We start from the raw sequence: 18,624 nt of genomic DNA, 5'->3' as shown, positions 1-18,624 counted from the left end.
GGTTCCTATCCACCGGATTAGAATGAATACGAGAAAGATTTATAACTATTACGATGTAGATTTCAGGATTTATTTGTTTCGTCAGTGATCAAAAGTTTTAAAATTTCTTAGACCAAGCCAATAATTCTATTAATTATTATCAACAAAATTCAACCTAACAAAGCTATTTATTCACTTTTTTAGAAGTTCATCTGTATTTCTGTAAGTTAGCTGTATGAGAATCTAAACTATAATTCACTTGGTCTGTCCTATTCTTGGAAACATTAGAATCGTGCAAGAGTTGGGTGTCTTAACTGCCCTAAAATTGAGAGCTTTTTCTTCCAGTTCTTATCATTTCATCTATTTACAACCACCCTACCAGCAAAAAGTTTGGCACGTAACAAGACTAATTATATGCTTATCGTATAGGTATCTAAGATAGACTTTTCAGAAAGGCTGATTTTTTAAACAGGAATTTCGGTGTAAAATGAATATCTACTACCTACCTATTTAATTTAATGGTCCATTAGTCCCGGAGGACTCACATTTAAGTAAGAGAAATGTGTTATTTTTTTTTTTTTAAATAACCAATTGAATTTTATTGTGATGATTCTAAACCCTAATACATATCCTCTTAATACTTACTTTGTTTGTCTGTCTGTTGGTAAACTCTTTTCCTATTTGTGAGCTTGGCTACTTCTGCATGGTGGCATCCTTGTTTATTTATGATGTTTCATAGGCTCATAGCACAATAATCATTTCCTACTTTTAAAAGCAGTCCAACCGCTATGGGTGTTTTATAGTTAATTATGCTAATCAAAAAAGGGGCCAGTGCATTTTTTTGTGCAATATCATCTAATTCTGTAAATTATGAAAGTACCTTAATTAAACTGTTTACAAAATTTCAATTTACCACTCCTTTTTCTATATTTACAATTTTTTGAAATGATATTCTTTTGTGTCAAAACTTTTTGAAACAACAGTTTGAACTCAACAAAACATTCGATGATATTTAATTAAAAATGCTCATTATTTCATAGTTTTTTTTTCATATAAAACCATGGTAAAACTTAATTTCTTTAGTCGATAACACAATATTAAGCTTAAACCTAGCATATTAAAAAAAACAAGGGTCAATGCTGGAAGGTGCTTAAAATCACTTGCTCTCGTTCATGCCTAGTCCCCTTATAGCCTTCTAACGGGTGTGCAAAAAAAAATGCGGACATTTTTAAAATTGAAATTGCGCGGCTTATGTTAATAGTAGAAAAATGTTACGCATATCGTTAGAACCGTTAGGAGGTCTATTTTTAGGAAATATAATAACGATTCCTCTGCTACGCATAGTTTAGGAGCTACGTGTTAAAATGACTTAAAACTTGAATTGCGAGTAAATTTTGGGACATTTTACCACCTAGCTCCTAGATTATTTGTACCACAGAAACCTTTCTTATATTTCCAAAAATACAGTTCATAGCGGTTCTAACAGTATGCATAATATTTTTCTACTACTAACACTAGCCGCGCAATTTGAAATTATAAAATGTAGGCATCTCTTTTTGCTAAATATCTTCTCTAATTTTTTGTTATATTTTAAAGTTTACTTACAATTCAAGTTTTACATCAGTTGGGACATTTTAACACCTAGCTCCGTAACTATACGTAGCAGAAGAATCAATCTAATCTTTTTTTTTTTAAATAGACTTCCTATCGGTTTCAACGATATGCGTAACATTTTTCTACTATTAACACAAGCCGCGCAATTTCAATTTTAAAAATGTCCCCATTTTTTTGCACACATATTATATTTTATAGGAGCCGAGTAAATCACGTTTCCCCCTATCCATGTCTAACAGACTGAAAGACATTTGGAATTATAGAGTAGCTTCGCTACTGAAACATATCAATCATAAAAAAATTAATACAATGTATGTAAAAAAATTTATTCATTTCATGTAAACTTTAAACATAACTTGATTATAACTTACATTGCAAAATTATACATAACAGTGATGGGAATATATAGAACAAACATATATGGATGGGGGTGGTCACCAATGCCGCTTTGCCATAAATCATGTGAATGTAATATTTAAAAACTTCATTAAAATTAGTTTCACGAAATGCATTTGAACTTAATTTAGTGAACCGCATATTTTTTGCTAGTTAATGGGTTAAACTATTTTTATATGGCATATATTTGAAAGAATTTCAATTTTCTACCACGTAGTTTTGAAAATAATAAGACTTGAAAATCGTCTTTTTGTGATATATGAAATTCAAAAAGACAATTTTCAAGTCTTGATATTTTAAAAACTACGTGGTAGAAAATAAAAATTCTTTCAATTATATGCCATATAAATGCAGTTTAACCAATTAACCAGAAAAAAATATGCGGTTCACTAAATTAAGTTCAAATGCATTTCGTGAAACTACCCCTTTGCATTGAAATTGCTATTATGAGGAAAAATACAGAACATTCAACTGATGTTTATTTTGGCATAAAGGAAGCTTGCAAGGAATACACCGCTCAACTGATTAATGACTGCCACAAGTAGACCCAAAATCCCAAATGTGAAGCCTTCAGCTTCAAAAACAAAAAAATGGACGATGGAAAGAAAACGATTTTATTGTATTTTCACAGTAGCTTTTCTCCTATTTCTAGCCCCTGCGGGGACATTCACCCTGGGAGAACAATTTTCCTAATCCTGCAGGGCAATCATTAACATTTACCTAACTTAACCTAAATAACCTACGAAACCTGCTACTTTGTTATTTTTCCATGGTCCAAAAAGTTATAGGCTTCTTAAATTACATTTAAGGTAGATAACAATTTGAAAGTTTTCCAGCACTTCAGATAGAAATTTCAATATTGAATTATGTCAGCTAAAAGCAATTATTTACAGTATTTGAAAACAAAATTTCCACCAATGGATAATAATGAGAAGAAATCATATGCTACAAGTTTAACAAAATATAAAAAGAGTAGGTATCAACAAATAAAAACAAAAAGGTGCATTATTCTTGATTTTTACATTCTTGTTTATTTCAGAATAATATTACTTATTCTTGTTTTTTTTTAACGAACTTATTATGAATATGAATTTCATTTGATTTAAGTTATAAATATTCATCAGTCTTATAACATAAAAATTTTCTCTTAATCTGTTTACTTAAAATAATAATTTTAGGCATTGTTCTTATCTGGAAAAGCCAAAAAACGGAATATCAACCCCCCCCCACTGCACCCCTCCCCCCCAAAAAAAAAAAAATTCAAAACAAAGATGTTTGAGATTTTAAAGGAGTTATGAAATGTTAAATTAAAATTTGAAGACTTTAGGTATAAAATTGTTATGAATCGAAGATAATACATATTATATATAACCCACAGAAAATCTAAATAGCACTATAAAGGGGGAGGCGGAATTAATGCAACCATCTCGTAATCAGTGTGCAATGGCATATAGAATCCGAATTTCATTATGAAACTTAGGATGAGTAAAGGGAGGGGGCGGAATTGACACTTTTTGAAACCACAACTAAAAGTCAAAGGAACTCATCTAAATAAAGAGTTACAGCTCTGAGATTCGGCATGGCAGTTGCTTTTAAGAGGTACAATATGGAACTGTTAAGAAATGGCGGCTGAAACACTGCTACCGCCGAAAACCGCCATTACCCATTGAAATTTTTTTGCATTTCTCACTAAAGTACCTAAACAATTTTCAATCATCTGAGGTAAACTTTTTTTTTTAAATAATATCCAGCGTTCTCCTCTTAGTAATTTTTAAAAATTTTATACCCCTGAAGTTCCTTTGATTTTTAGTTTTGGTTACAAAAAATGTCACTTCCGCCTCCACCCTTTGAAAATTAACGGCTAACGGCTGATACCTAAGCCGTTCAGTCTTTTTTTGTTGTTGCTATTTTCAGTACAAATCCCTCACAAGCCCTACACCATATAGGCCGATCCAAAAGGGAAAGGGACTGGTACTAGAAATCTAAAAGTTTTTTTTGGTATCATTTAGCTTGAATTAATGAGCCTTTAGCTGTTACTTTTTGTTCAATTTAGGGAAATAGACCTACCAAGGATATTTGCACACTGATTACGAGATGGTTATATTGCCCCCCTCCCCTTTATTTTAGTTGAATTAATTCTAGATATGCAAAGCGGATGCAAAGATAATTAGGTATGATTTAAAGATTTTTTACTATTTAAATTATGATAACAAAAAAGGCCAGTCTGAAATAAAATTATGTTTTGTCATAAAATATGTCTGAATGGTTTTTATTTTTTATCGATAGATTGCAACATGGTTAAAATCACTGAATAATGAATATACCCAAAAAATTAACGTTGTGTTTTTTTTTTCAAGCGCTGCTAACCGATATTGTTAGGCTAGGGATGTCTACTGCTGCATCTGGCGGGCACAACTCCAGCAGTGATTAGGCGACGGTTTCATGCCTACTCATTCTTAGCAATAACCTCTTGGGATAAAGACTTCCAGTATAGGTCAGGGATTGACTTGTTAAATATCTACTCCAAGGATTTAGTTTGAACAGGCAGTTCCGGCGAAGGATCTTTAGAATCTTACTGTTCATTTAATTACACATTTCCTGTTAAGACAAATTAGATGTTATTTGTACATAAAAAATGTTTTAAATTGAAATTTGCTTAGGTAATTTACAAAAACAAAACAAAAAAGCTTTTTTAAAATTTTATATGATTCAACAAAAAATAAACTCAAAATATAAAACGATATTATATTCAAGTAGTTTCATGTAGAAAATAATAGAGCCCCAAAAAATATTGATTTATTATGTTTTTCTCTGAAAACTCAATACATAATAATCTTATATCGTCAGTATTAGTTTAAAAAACAGAAAAATATGTGGGAGGGGTAACAAAAGTGAATAAAATTAAGAGTACTAAAAACATTTTTCCTTTTTCAACCCTCCTAAGGAAAAAAATCAGTGGGTGGGGGAGAAAATGATTTGCAGCCGAGGAAAAATATTAATCTTGTGCAGATAAACACCCCTGCATTTTTTACAAAACAAATTATAAGTTAGAGATAAATATGTCCATAATCTCTAGGGGCGAAGCCACTAATTATATATAAAACAACATGGAAGATAATGAAATAGCATCTAGTTTGTTCCTTGAGTGATGAGTTATGAGAATAAGAATTATGTCACTCTCCTCTCCTGTTCTTTCGTATATACGTGTCCTGAAAATAAGTATATACTTTAGTCAAATAAGGTCTGAAAATTAAAAACTGATTAATGTCTGCTAGATTAGAACTGGTTCTCAGCTATACAGAAAAAATCATGTTGTATAACATTGTATCACAGACAATTTTCCACGATTATTAAAATAAAAATCATAAAATGAATACCAGATTTGTTAGCCAGGCCTTCGACCCCTGGGGTTCAAAACTGGTTTTAATCTTATATTTTTTTCATTTATGATCTGCGGAAAGCTGTCTATAATACGATGTGAGAAATAACTATGATATGACCAATTAGGTGAATTTTTTTCTTCAATTTTTAGGGTGATTCCCTAGTAGTGATACGACATACATATGAAGCTTATCTACAATGTAGAAATCAATCGGTTCAGTTGTTAATGAAATCTTAACAGAAAAAAAGCTTAGGAAACCTTCAAATAAGTCCGGGATTTTTATTATACTGATTCATATTGAGATTTAAGTCTTAGGGTGGTTTTAGGCTATTTTTCCTGCCTCTCCCTCCCTCTTTACGTTCAGAGCCCTTACATGCAAGGGGGGGGGGGGAGGGAGGGGCAGTCGCTATTAGGATACAATAGCACTTGTACCTTCGCCTTAAGTCCTTAAATTATTTTTTTTCTAGAAAGAAGAAAATTGTGTAAAACATTGCTTGGACTAAGGGGAATTCACCTAAAAAAGCCTACTCGGTGCAGCGCAGCGGTTGAACAGATAATCAGACATCATTCTATTTTGTAAGATATCAGTAAGTAAACTTAGGTACATAAAAAAACTTCCATAGGACAATCCCGTTACATTACCTTTTAAGAATTTGAGGAAACTTAATTATTTTGTCACGACGCACCCCAGCACCTCTTTCTTCTCTCACCAGTCACAACCACTGGCGTCCCAACTTTTGTTCCTATTTAACATCCACAGGGGTTTCACCTCTCAGAGTTTGGCAGCTGGCATAGGCTGAAAAGATAAAAATTCTAAATAATTACAAATCAAATTGAAGAGTAAAATAAAAAAGAAATTATTACTCACAGCTATTAGCAATCGTTTAAGTTCATGGATAAACTTGATTTTAGTTTTAAATAGACTTATTGACTTTCTGATAAGGGGTGTTTTTAATGCAACAAACTCTTAATCTATGTGCAAATATTGGCACTTAGGATTAGAATTTTGTTATGAAACCTGGCTTGAATAATCCTTGTTAGGTCTATTTCCCTAAATCGAACAAATAGCTGGAAAAGTAACGGCTAACGGCAACAAAATTCGGATTCTAAGTGCCATTTGCGCATTGATTACGAGATGGTTCCATTACCCCCCCCCCCCCTCCTTAGTATAGAGTTGCAATGCTTCCCAGATTCTACCTAACTGTTATTGCAATCATATAAAGTTTGAAGTCGACAGTTGTGTGTGTGTGTGTGTGTGTCAATGCTTAAATAAATGGGCTATCTGTTACGGATAAACCGACCCTTACTATAAAAAGCTATGCTTTCATAAAAAATAAGATTATGAATGATATCTACCTAAAATAGACCCGTTGAAGGAAAATCATTGTGTGTATTCATTCTAATGTATAATATACCCAGCAGCGCAACTCTGAAATTTTTAAATATTAGTATTTTTAGGATATGGGAATGTTACACCCGTCATCGATTTAATTTGAAAGCATTCATGGGACAAAACATTAGTTTCCAACACATTATTATATATTAGTCAAAATTTGTCTTTGCTAACAAGCCGAAGCCCCCAATAGCGACAAAAAAAGATGTTTTAGCTATATTTTTAACTTAAGGATATTCTTAGTATATGAACTGTAACACACCACATTTTAGACTAAAAACTAGTAAAGTATATCCACCCCCCAACCCCATCACCTTCGGCCATCTCACTTGACTTATAATTGACATGAGAAATAAATTCTGAAAAATACTTTATCTAACACTAAATAAATTTAAGAATTTTAATAATGTTAAGATTTCTAATAGTACTCTAAAATAGTAGATATTATTACCTACCAACTATATATTTTATAATTTTTAACTACGATATTTTGGTCGATTTTTGATGGAAAACAAATGATAATACGGCTAACAAATGGTTTAGTAATCGAAATTAAACATTTAAGAGATCCTCTGTATTTATTTTTAATTTAATTGGCATGACCTAAGAATCTCTTTAAGTGACATGACCAATGAAAGCAGAAATTACGTTATATGTCAAATGATAGATAGATTTATAAGCACAAGTGGCTGCGTCCCTAGCATATTTAGGGACTCTATTTTTGTAGGGATATGGAAAGGCTGAAAAATAGCCCATATCATATAGGGACTATAAATTCGAAAGGGCATAGAAGGGAAGAAAAATATTTCCTCGGACGGACGGACGGACAGACACACGTACGGACGTCGGACAAACCCTGCTTGCTCTAAAAAGCTTCACAGCTTTTTTAAAATAGGTAATACTAATATTCATTGTAAATAATGAAATTAATAATAATAACCAGGAATCTTATATGGGAGATAACAGTATACGATTAGATTAATACACTTTAGAAAGAATGCAATAAATTAAGAATTAATTGAACTACAAAAAGTACCAGCATCGATCGATCACTAATATAAGAAATTGAATTATAAAACTACCATTTTATATACTGCTGCCCTATCCCTCCCTAAAATTGCAACCCAGTTATTTTCAAGTCGAAATATTTACTTAATAACTAAAATAAAACTACTTTATCACAATTTTAAAAAAGTTTACGACGCCATAATGATATGAAATCAGCTGTTTGTTGTTGTGTAAATATTATTGTGTTTTTTTTTAGATATTCTTTGTATAATATTAAAGCCGACGAAATTAAAAATCAAATAAGTCTTTTTTGTTGACAACTAACCTCTGCAGTTTTTAAAAAATAATTATTTTTTTGTTTTAAATCGTCGACATATTTTTATTGGTTAAAAAAACTACAGCTTCAGCTACACATCACCACCTAGCGCGTAAGTAGGGATTTTAACGGTTATTGCTAAACTCTATCAATTTGATGTAAAAATAATGAATTTTTTCTCGGTTATACATAAAAATTATAACTCAAATGCTAAACAAAATATGTATGGTTACTGGCAACCTAAAAATATGATAAAGATGGGATTTTAATTTTGCTTCTCGGCAACGTAGTTAATTTTTAAAAATTTTCATAGAAGCATTGAAATTCTTTCAAAAATTTCATGTAACACAAAATGCCGTTTTAGAAGGTCCATAACTTTTTTGTTATTGAAGCTTAAGGCTTCAAATTTTGTGTATGGGGTCTACTTGTGGCAGTCTTTCAGCAGTTAGAGCGCTGTATTTCTTGCAGGCTTCCTTTAACAAAGTGGTGTTCCATCTTTTCAATTTATTAACGGATGTTAATGCTTTAGGATTGAAGAGATAGTAAGCACATTTTGCGTCTGTTAACAAAGTGCATTCACAACTTGGACCTATTAAAGTTCTGAATGAGTTTGCTGCATAAATAATTCCTAGGATTTCAATGTCTATGATATGTAATCTTGACTCAGCAACGGTAATTTTCTTTGAGGTGTATGCGATAATCTCAAACATAGACGCTAAAGACTTTAAATTAAAACTATTGGTTGATGAAACCATTGCGGGTCTTACTATGTGTTGCTCCTTGTGACCATATAGTAAAAATACAAAAGGGGGTTTTGTTTTGTCTGAACAGTGTTGAGTGACAGGTTTGATACCCTCTATGTTTGTGATAACTATCACAGGGCGATACATAGCTACACTAAGAGCTTCAAATATAAGTTGTTGCGGATCTAGATATACATATCCATGCTCTAGTTTACGAATAAAGTCTAAGAATTTATCCCTATCATTATTAAATACAAATTGAATATACTTTTGTCTCAACATCGTAGAACGTATGATTTTTGATGCTCTTTGCAGGATGGTGGTCAAAGGTGTTTGAACTTTATTTAGCTCCAAAAGCAATTGTAAAGATATCCCAAGACTATTGTGTACAGTATCTTCAGGATAACCCAAAGTTTTACTAGCCAAATATTCAAATTCAGGCGGTCCATCTTCAGACATACGTTTAGCATAATCCTTAATGCTTTCACCTTCATTCTGCAAAGGTAAAGGTAAAATTGGTAATCTGTTATCATAAATAACATGGTGTACGGGATCATCGAAGTTTAGCCCAGGGGGTAAGGTTTTAGCCTGTAATTCTGGTGTTACTATTTGCGCTAAGACTGCTGAATATGAGCCAGTTGAAGTGCCGGCTGCATCTGACAAAATAATCTTAGGTGCCGATAAGTTAACTAATTTGCTAAAAATTGGTCCTGAAGCTAAAGCTTTCTTAATGTCCTCGAATGCTTGTCTTTGTTCCAGATTTGGGACAAAAGTTTTACCTAATCTAGTAGATGTAAGTGAAGTTAGAATATGTGTGGGAGCCATAATATCAAATCTTAAATGTTTATGCATACTTTGTAATACACCCATAAAAGATCTCATTATAGTAATATCAGTAGGCATAGGAATATTTAAAAGTTTTTGTACTCGCCTTTGATCTACACAGCAATAATTATGTGAAATGAAGAATCCAAAGAAATTTACCCTACTTTTAAAGAGTTGTGATTTCTTTAAGCTAATCTTTCCCTTATGCGTGTGTATTCTTCCCATAACTTTCTTCAAAATCTTAAAGTGTATATTTAATGATTCCGATCTAGTTTTAGCTAGTTCAGTTGAGACAATGAAATCATCATAAATGTGCTGGACTTCTGGAATAGGTGAGTATACCATTTTGGCTAACTCTCCGTCCATTACAACATTACCACTATCATCATAAACTAAATCCTAGTGTAATATCTTTTCCATAAAGCGTGACAGACTTTCAGGTGAAGTCTTAATACCAGTTGGTAAGGATGCGTGTCTAAAAGCTCCTAACGGGGTTGCAAACAATGTTAAGTCTCTGCAAGAAGGTTCTAGCGTTATACTATGAAAAGCGTTAGCCATGTCACTACTACTATGCACAAATTTATCCCTTAGTGACTGAATCAAATTTTCTGCGGTGGGTAGCAGTGCAGGTTCAGACTGCAGACAAGGATTTAACTGTTGAAAGTTTACAATTAAACGAGGACAGCTCCCCTGATCTGACTTTGGAATCAGATAAGCCGGGCTTGCATAGTTGTTATAGGAATCCCCATCTAAATTAGCTCTTTCAATAGTACCATTCTTTAACAAAAACTCTAAGATAGATTGCATTTGCATTTTCTCTATGGGTGATAAATAATATAATTTCTTATGCTGGGGTAAAGTTTGACCAGGTTTTAATCTAATTGTATAATTGCCCAGATATTTACTCATATTACCTCTATCAGTGGAATGTGTAGATATGATATCTGGATAAGATTTTAGGAATATGTCTTCTATATAATGTCTTACCTCTGGTGGGTAGTCTGACAGCACCACAAGATCCTCTGGTTTAACAAACTGGTCCTTAGGCACACTGTAGCCAGTAGGTTCCGTTACATAGTCCATGAGGTTATCAGATTCAGCTATATGTTTTAATCCGAGTTCAATAACGTCATCACTATTTTCAAAGAGTTTATTCTTTTCAGGATCTGGTGTAGTTAGAATTTCATCAATATTAGAACGGTAGTCAGATAAGGCTACTCCTGGTACTGGAGTGTCATTGTTTATAGCTGTGGGATTCGGTATATATCCATCAGCTAAGGGAAAAGATCGTTCTACCAGATTGATGGCGCTGTATTTTGGTAGCTATAAGAGTTGAACTGAGTTGTTTCTGGTGTCTAGTGAGATCTGATTGATGGCTGGAGTGTTAGCTTTCTCCGCGTGTTGCTCTAGGGCTTGTACAATCTCATCTAGCTCAGTTGTCACAGATACATTGTGTAGGAATGACTGTGTAAAGTCAAAGTCTGTGGTGATCTCCTTGACTACAAATTGGTTGCTTGGTTCCAAGTATCCGGTGATAACAGTGTTAGTGATGGCATGTTCAGTGACATTCGTTATCATTGCTCTACCACTGAGTTGTCCTCTGTTATTGACCGTCAGTTGCGTTTGTCCAGGCTGAATTTTGATTCCTCCATTTCTATCATTGGCGATGTGGTCATCGCTAAGAATGACTTTGGTTCCAGGAGCCAAGTTAAAGAAGTGGTTGATGTTCATCTCTATAGTCTGAGTTTCATTAGAGTCGATTTTGTCAATTGTCCCTGTGCAGAGCTGTAACTCATAATCAGAACAGAACAGGCTATCTAATACTCTGCCAGGATGGAACATAGAGTATAGATATGGCGCTGGCGGATGGTTGTCAGCAACGAAAGTCAATCCTAATTGGAGATCTCTAATACCATTCATTCCAATGATCATAGGTGTGACATTCTTGTGTTCCTCAGGTACAATCATAAACGGTACTGGTCTATAGATGCCTGAGAACTGTGTGAGGCGAATCATGAGAGTTATCTCTCCAGCTACTGGGATTTTGTGTCCAGAATAGCTGACAAGAACCATGTCACTCTTTTCCAGATGATTCTTGACCTCATGTTGTTGTACTCCAAACAACATACCAAAATAGCTGGTTGACATGATATTTCTGTCTGCTGCTGAATCAAATAAAGCTGTCATGTATACATCGTAGTTTCCATTTGTCATACAGCCAGAGCAGTTCAGGTACATTTTCCTATTTTCATCCATGATTGCTGCCGAACTATCTACCGCTAAAATCTTGGGGTCATTAGGGTCCATTCGAACGGTAATAGCATTAACCCTACTCGTTCTGCCACGCTCTTTGGATTGTCCATTGGCTTTGGCCTCAACCCATTCTTCATATGCCTGTTTAAATACACCACCAGGTCTTACTTTACCACTGTGGTACAGTTCCATCATTGCTGGTCGTCCAGGACATAGGTGTTGAGCGTGGTATAGGTCTTTGCCATACTTCTTGTAACAGCTTGGGCAGTATCCGGATGTTAGTGCTGTTTGATATTGTCTTCCTTGGTCATCGCACAGTAGTCTGCATCCATCTGATATTTTGTGGGAGTTTTGACCACATGCACCGCAGTAGCGCTTATTGGATGATCCGTAGGAGATATGATAATCTTGTTTGGTGTTCTTCTGTGGTTGCCTATCTCTGTTATCCCTGTTTTCTCTGTTGTAGGTTTTAGGATAGGCTGGTTTAGCGGTAACTTCTCTAACTGTTGGTCTTTTATAATAGCTCGATGTAGCGGCAACTTTAGCAGGCTGTTTGTCTCTATTCATTCTTGCATCCCTATCATGTGAGTAGTTGGTGTTATTTGTCTTTTTATAAAGTGATAAATCTCCATTGTAACTAGCTGATACACCATTCTGCTGTAGGTCCAGATCCAGGTCTTCAGTTCTAGGATACATGGAAGCGGTCAACTCATGATATGTAGGGGCTCTTCCAAGATCATGTGTGAGATTGTGATGGTTTTCAGATGCTATATTGCGGCTATTTGTTGGTAAGCTACGTTTGAGTGCCTCCACTGCAGTTATGTTGAATACATTCTGTCGTTCCTTCTTATCTGTATAATGAACAGCGGCTCTGCTGGCAAGATTCTGAATGGTACTGACAATCTTAGGGAAGGACATGGCTTTGGTTCCCTTAAAGGCTATCAGCTTAGCTTGAGCTTCCTGTGGGCTGATGAGTACATCGTACTGTAGCAGTAAGCTATTGTAGACACTTTCAATAGACAGTCCAAGATTGAAGCTCTGCTGGATAGTAGTATATGCTTCGCCAGTTGTGGTTCTAAGCATAAAGGTCTCAAATTCTGATCTTGAGAGGTTACATAACTCCTGAGCAGTGTTCATTTCTGAAAGATAATCAGTAATGTAGGGTGGCTTGCCGTCTCCTTTGAAGCAATGCTTGAGAGGGAAGGTTCCGTTGGCTAGCTTAAGCTTTTGATCGTTGCCTAAGGTGCTCTTGCTCGCATAGCTGCTTGGTGGTTTAATTCCAGTTTGGTTAGTGAAGTTACTGAAGTGTCGTTGAGTGCGTTTGTCATTCTCCTCTTGTACAATACGCTGGGCTTCTAACTCAACTTCACGTCTTTGTTCCTCTTTGTATTCTCTCATACTCTGTGTGTAGTTGGTGCAGAAGTTTCTCATCATTTCTGATTCCACACGTATGTTGGGATTACAAAGTCTTATGGTATCCAGGAACTGTGGGAACAGGAAGTTTCCCAGAGGATCTGATAGTGTTGCTCTAACATATCGATCTCTGATCAATGCGTCTGGTGAGTCCTCGCGTATAGGTATGGATCCTATAGATTCCATGTCTGGTTCTGGCGTCTTGGTTCTCTCACCATTCTGTTCTGGTTCCTCCTGGTTGGGCATTGGTTCCTCCCTTCGTGTATCATCTCCTGCAGTAGCTGCATCAGCTGACGGAGTTCTTCTTCCAGGCGTCGTCGAGCGTCCTCGACGTGGAGTGTTCGCCTTTTCAGCGTTGTCATCTTTCTTACTTTTATTGAATAATGGCATTACAGCTAGCTTAAAGCTTTTAAACTTTCTATGAGTTCTTTAAAGAAGCTTATGAGATGTTGTACTATTTTAGGATTTAAATAGCAAAGGTACAAGAAGAAACTAAATAATGCGCCTAAAGTTAAAGCAATCAGAAATTGTTTACAATAACAAATTTTCCTTTTAAAATTGTTAAATATAGATGAGTATGTATTGTCTACTTCACCTACAGTTGTTTCTACGTCGTGAATGCTTGCGTGTGAGCTTTAAATCTTATTCTGAAGTGTGCGCTAATGCACTCTTATCCTTAATTAAGCTCAACTGTAGAAACACTTCTACTTAACTTTATATATATTTGCTTATAAAGCTAATTTGGGCTGTTTAGCTATTCAAATTAGCTATCAAGTTAAATAGAATGTTAAGGTTTGCAGCGAAGTTAATTTGGGTATGCTAATATACTATCACAAATTAACTGTTATTTGCTCAGGAGTCGACTTTCCTAGCAAATGTTATTGTTGAGAAAAACAGCAATTTATAATCCTTGTTGAATTCTTACTCCACTCTAAGGATATGTAGCCTATAATCTGCTTATTCCTGTAAGGCTTTATGAATATAACTTACTAAGGTTCACTCCCAAAGGATCGTCTATATTCTAATAGTATTGCAACAGTTTTGCCTGAATATCAAAGATCTCGCACCCAATACTTATAGTTGTATTAGGGTATGCCTACCAATCCTACTAAGTATTATTCGCGAATTATTATGGGGCTTCACTTGTGATTTCAATCCTTATAACTATATTACTGAGACTCAGTTTAGATTGTCCTATATATATATGAATATAAACAGTTTGTTTTCAAGGTTATTATAGACCGGATGTGCTCCACTTAATTAGTGAGAACACAATATTCTATGTGTCTTACTGAAGTGTGATATTCTACGCAAGGTGATCAATCTATACGCTGGAAGTTGTCAATCAAACTCTTTAAAGTAGACTACAAGGTTGGTGTTATTGCTTGGTCAAATATTATTGAAAACCAAATTAGCTGAATTAGTGCACTTTTAAAAAATTTTTTATCTAAAAGGTAACAATTTTAGTTTATAAGAATTATGAACTATATGTACACACTTTATTTTACTTGGTTATAGTCTTTATGCTAATAATCCTAAGTAGAATTAATTTTTCTCAATGGTATAAAAAGTTTTTTTTTTGTTTTTGTTTTAATCCGGATTTTTATAAAGACAGTAGAGTACTTCCAATATTACTTTGCTACTTCTTTTAGAGACGTCCCAAGACTCCCAAGATAGGCTGCTGCAACCTTTTGCTGCGTTTGGTTACTAGAACTTTGTCTCTTATAAGTGTGCTTTCAATTACATATAGGGCTTAGGTTGTTGACTATACTTTTAAATCACTAATATTCACTATCACTAATGATTGATGGTTTATAACTCTTCTCAAGTTGTCTGTTGAATTCTGGCGGCACATGAAATAGAAATTTTAGCATTAGCAAAGAAAGTAAAAATTTAGTTTTCATGTCCTACTTATTGTTGAGTGAACTGTTTATTGTATTTATGTATGTGTTTGTAAGGAGCATACAAACAAAAGTTTCTAAGTTAAGATTGAATTAAAAACTTTCTAAGTCAAAATAAAATAGAATCACTCCAAGTCCAAAGTTGGAAAATTTTGACTAAGTCCAAAAAGTTTCTAATGAAATTACTCTAAGTACAAAATCAATAAATTTTGGCTAAGAAAAATTACGAAAATATCTTAAGTGCAAGATTAATAAATTTTGACTAAGTCCAAAATTTTTCTTTTTCAATGAAATTATACTAAGTACAAAGTTAGTGAATTTTGACTAAGTCCAAAAACTTTTCAATGAAATTATGCTAAGTGCAAAATTAGTGAGTTTTGACTAAGTCCAAAAACTTTTCAATTAAATTATGCTAAGTACAAAATTGGTGAATTTATCCTGAGACAAAAGAAATAGAATCACTCTAAGTCCAGACGTGGAATATTTTGTCCAAGATGAAATTTCCTAACAGTTCATTTTACAAAGCTACTTTAGAGATTGCCCTTAAGTCAAAAGAAATAGAATCACTCTAAGTCCACTATTGGAGTATTTTGACTAAGTGCAAATCTCGCTAAGTTAAGGATTTTAAAGTCATAAAGTATTAGAGTGTTAGAATTATCCTTCACCAAAAGAAATAGAATCTCTCTAAGTCCATAGTTGGAATATTTTGGCTAAGACAGAATTACTCTAAGACAAAATTTTCTCTTAAGTGTGGAAAATGAAATTTGTTAATCTAGTTGGAAAAATTGCAATTATTACAAGTCCAGATTTGGTAAATTTCCAACCAAGTTCACATTTTCATAAAAATTACTATAAGTCCAGAAATTCAAAATTCTCTCTGTAACAAAAGAAATAGAACAGTGCTAAGTCCAAAAAGTGGAATATTTTGCTCAGAGTATCAGGAGATCTCTGGAACTTTTGCTGATTGCATAAAGTAATTTGTTTACACTTATATCATTCTAACTGATCGATGTTGAGAATATCTCTGAGACTTTGAATTTCTTGTTTAACTCAGATTTTAGGAGAAAATAGTTATTTTGATAAGTCCGCATATAAATCAGAATTACATTAGGAATATAAGACTTATGCATGTATAAGTAAGTGCAAATCTCAGAAAATCGGTTCTAACGGTACCAAAGTATTAGTACATTTTAACTTGAGTTTAAATGCTACAAGTTTGTAATAATCTTTTGGCCCTTTACTACGACTCAAGAGTACTAACTGCTTTCGGCATATTGTTTCAGAGACATGGCTCCAAAGACAATATGTATCCCAACTAACAGCTTTTCCCGTGTTCTATAAAATTTGCTCCTAAGTTTTCATTTAATAAGACAGTTCAAAATAGTCCTTTACAAATAGTATTTTGATAGCTTATAAATGAAAAGTTACTCCATGCTTGATTCCTAGTAAGTTCTGGTTTAAGTATCAAAGATTCAAGTATTTCAACACTTAGAGAATTTCCGAATAAGTAAAAATCATACTAAGTCCGAAGATTTATATATATACTCCGCCACCTAGCACAACTCCTAAATCTCAAAAATCTGACTAAGTCCGAAAATCAAAATTTTGCACATAGCTCGATCATAGATTATTCCAACCCAAGCGATTTACTAAAGAGAGGCGGACATGGAGGTGCCGGTGTGCTGGTATTCTCTAGGGCCTCTAGAGTGTCAACCAGTGCGAGTGTCCTTATAGGGCGGCGACCAATGGCCACAAATATGCTAGCATTCTCTAGGGCCTCTAGAGTGTCAGCTAGTGCAACTGCTCGTACACGAGGCTCTCAATTGCATTTGTGTCGTGCCTTTCAGTCCCTATCTCTTCAAACGCCTCATAGTCCTAACCTTGTTCTCAATTAGTTTCACAAGTTTTGGAAAATCCGATTTTGCCATAACTACAACTATTCGATTTTGGTAAAAATACCTGCCTTAGGCGGTTCGGGTGCGGTAAGGAAAAAAAGAAAAAAAATTTTTGAAGTAAAATTTTCCAAGATACAACCGGTAAGTTGCACCATTGTGTGTGCGAATGGGGCGTTTGTCCAAGTTTAGGTATGGAGACCGCTCTTCTATGAGTACTACTAAAAACCTACTTTTACTGCAATACACATAGACATTCTCATCGTCGGTTCGTTTGTTTAGAATGCTTAACCCTCTATTCCCACAAGTATAATACGAATTTGGTTGAGCTGGTGGAAGCTCAACAAAAGACCCACGCGAAGTATTATGTTGCTTTAATCTAAGAATAAATGGTTGGTTTTGATATTCGATCAGAATTATATAAGTATATTAAGTATTAAGGAAGGAAAATGTTTTTATAAAGTGTATTTATATTACAAGTGCATAAGTTAAGTATGAAAATATTTACAGGATAAGTGTTAAAATCATAAGTAGAGTAGGACAGAAATGTGCCCTAAGTCCCAAGCAGTGAATTGTGCTAAGTGTTAGAATTCTAACATAAGGCCTAAGCTCAATTCATGCTAAGTACTAAGGGTCCTAAATTTAAACTACAATGCATGCCAAACAACTAAGTCATTACCTTTTAAAGCCAGAAAGAGAAGTTGATGGTAGGAGAGTCAATAAATAACTAAATAAATTTAAGAGGTACATGCTATAACATTAGCTTTGGACCAGGATCTTAGTGTTTGTCTGTGCAATTAAATGTCTGTATGTTAATATGTGACGTAAATCAGGCATGGTTGTAGGCATACATATTTGTACTGATTATTTACATGGTTACTTTAACAATAAACATAATGTCTTTAATAAACATATACTATTAGCGAATCACATACAAATTACCATGAATAGGCTAGCGTTACCCATATATGGTGTCATATAGGTAGAGATAGGCCTATGAATGCATAAAAGGATACAAATAATGCCTTGGGCCTAGCTAAAGTAATTGTGTCTTGTGCCTGATTGCTACTGGATAATTGCGGGGCGCACATCAATCAAATATTCATAATCTGCTCTATAAAGTGTTAACTTTATATCAAGCATAGATAGATAGTTTGGATGCGAAGCATTTCTGTAAAAGTCTTATATGTACGTTCAAAGAATTTGAAAATTGAGGATCGCATCTCCATACCCTTTGTACCTGTATTTCATATTTCTTTGTAGTTTTATTAGACAAAAGGTAAACAAAATTAAAAATTATAAAGAAAATTAGAACAACAAACTTTGTCTACTTTTCATTTAGACAAAAGAATGAAAAATCTTATCCATGAGTTAATGTGTCCATAAAAGTGGGTAGGGGGGTGGTGTGTTCTTTATTCCTAACCACTGGGAAACCCTAGCAATGTTCTGCTTCCTATCACACAATCTAATCTGCCCTCACATAAAGTAAAAACTCAAACACTTAAAACT

At 34.0% G+C, this 18,624-nt stretch overlaps 1 protein-coding gene and 1 long non-coding RNA gene across 3 annotated transcripts in view; one reads left to right on the top strand and one right to left on the bottom strand.

Moving 5' to 3' along the window:
• Positions 1 to 18,624, top strand: part of LOC145330618 (FMRFamide receptor-like) — a 167,750-nt gene that overhangs the window by 68,493 nt on the left and 80,633 nt on the right. The window lies entirely within an intron of this gene.
• On the bottom strand, positions 5,127 to 6,835 carry LOC145330050 (uncharacterized). Its single transcript, XR_013883228.1, has 3 exons — positions 6,728 to 6,835; positions 6,014 to 6,167; positions 5,127 to 5,198 (listed from the first exon to the last, which is right to left on the bottom strand). It is a non-coding gene; the product is annotated as an uncharacterized LOC145330050 (long non-coding RNA).

Source organism: Acartia tonsa, chromosome 10, assembly GCF_053477335.1.
Source record: "Acartia tonsa isolate MP-2025a chromosome 10, ASM5347733v1, whole genome shotgun sequence".
Taxonomy (NCBI): domain Eukaryota; kingdom Metazoa; phylum Arthropoda; class Copepoda; order Calanoida; family Acartiidae; genus Acartia; species Acartia tonsa.
Note: the sequence above shows the minus strand (reverse complement) of the source record. Positions and strands in the feature narration are given on the sequence as shown.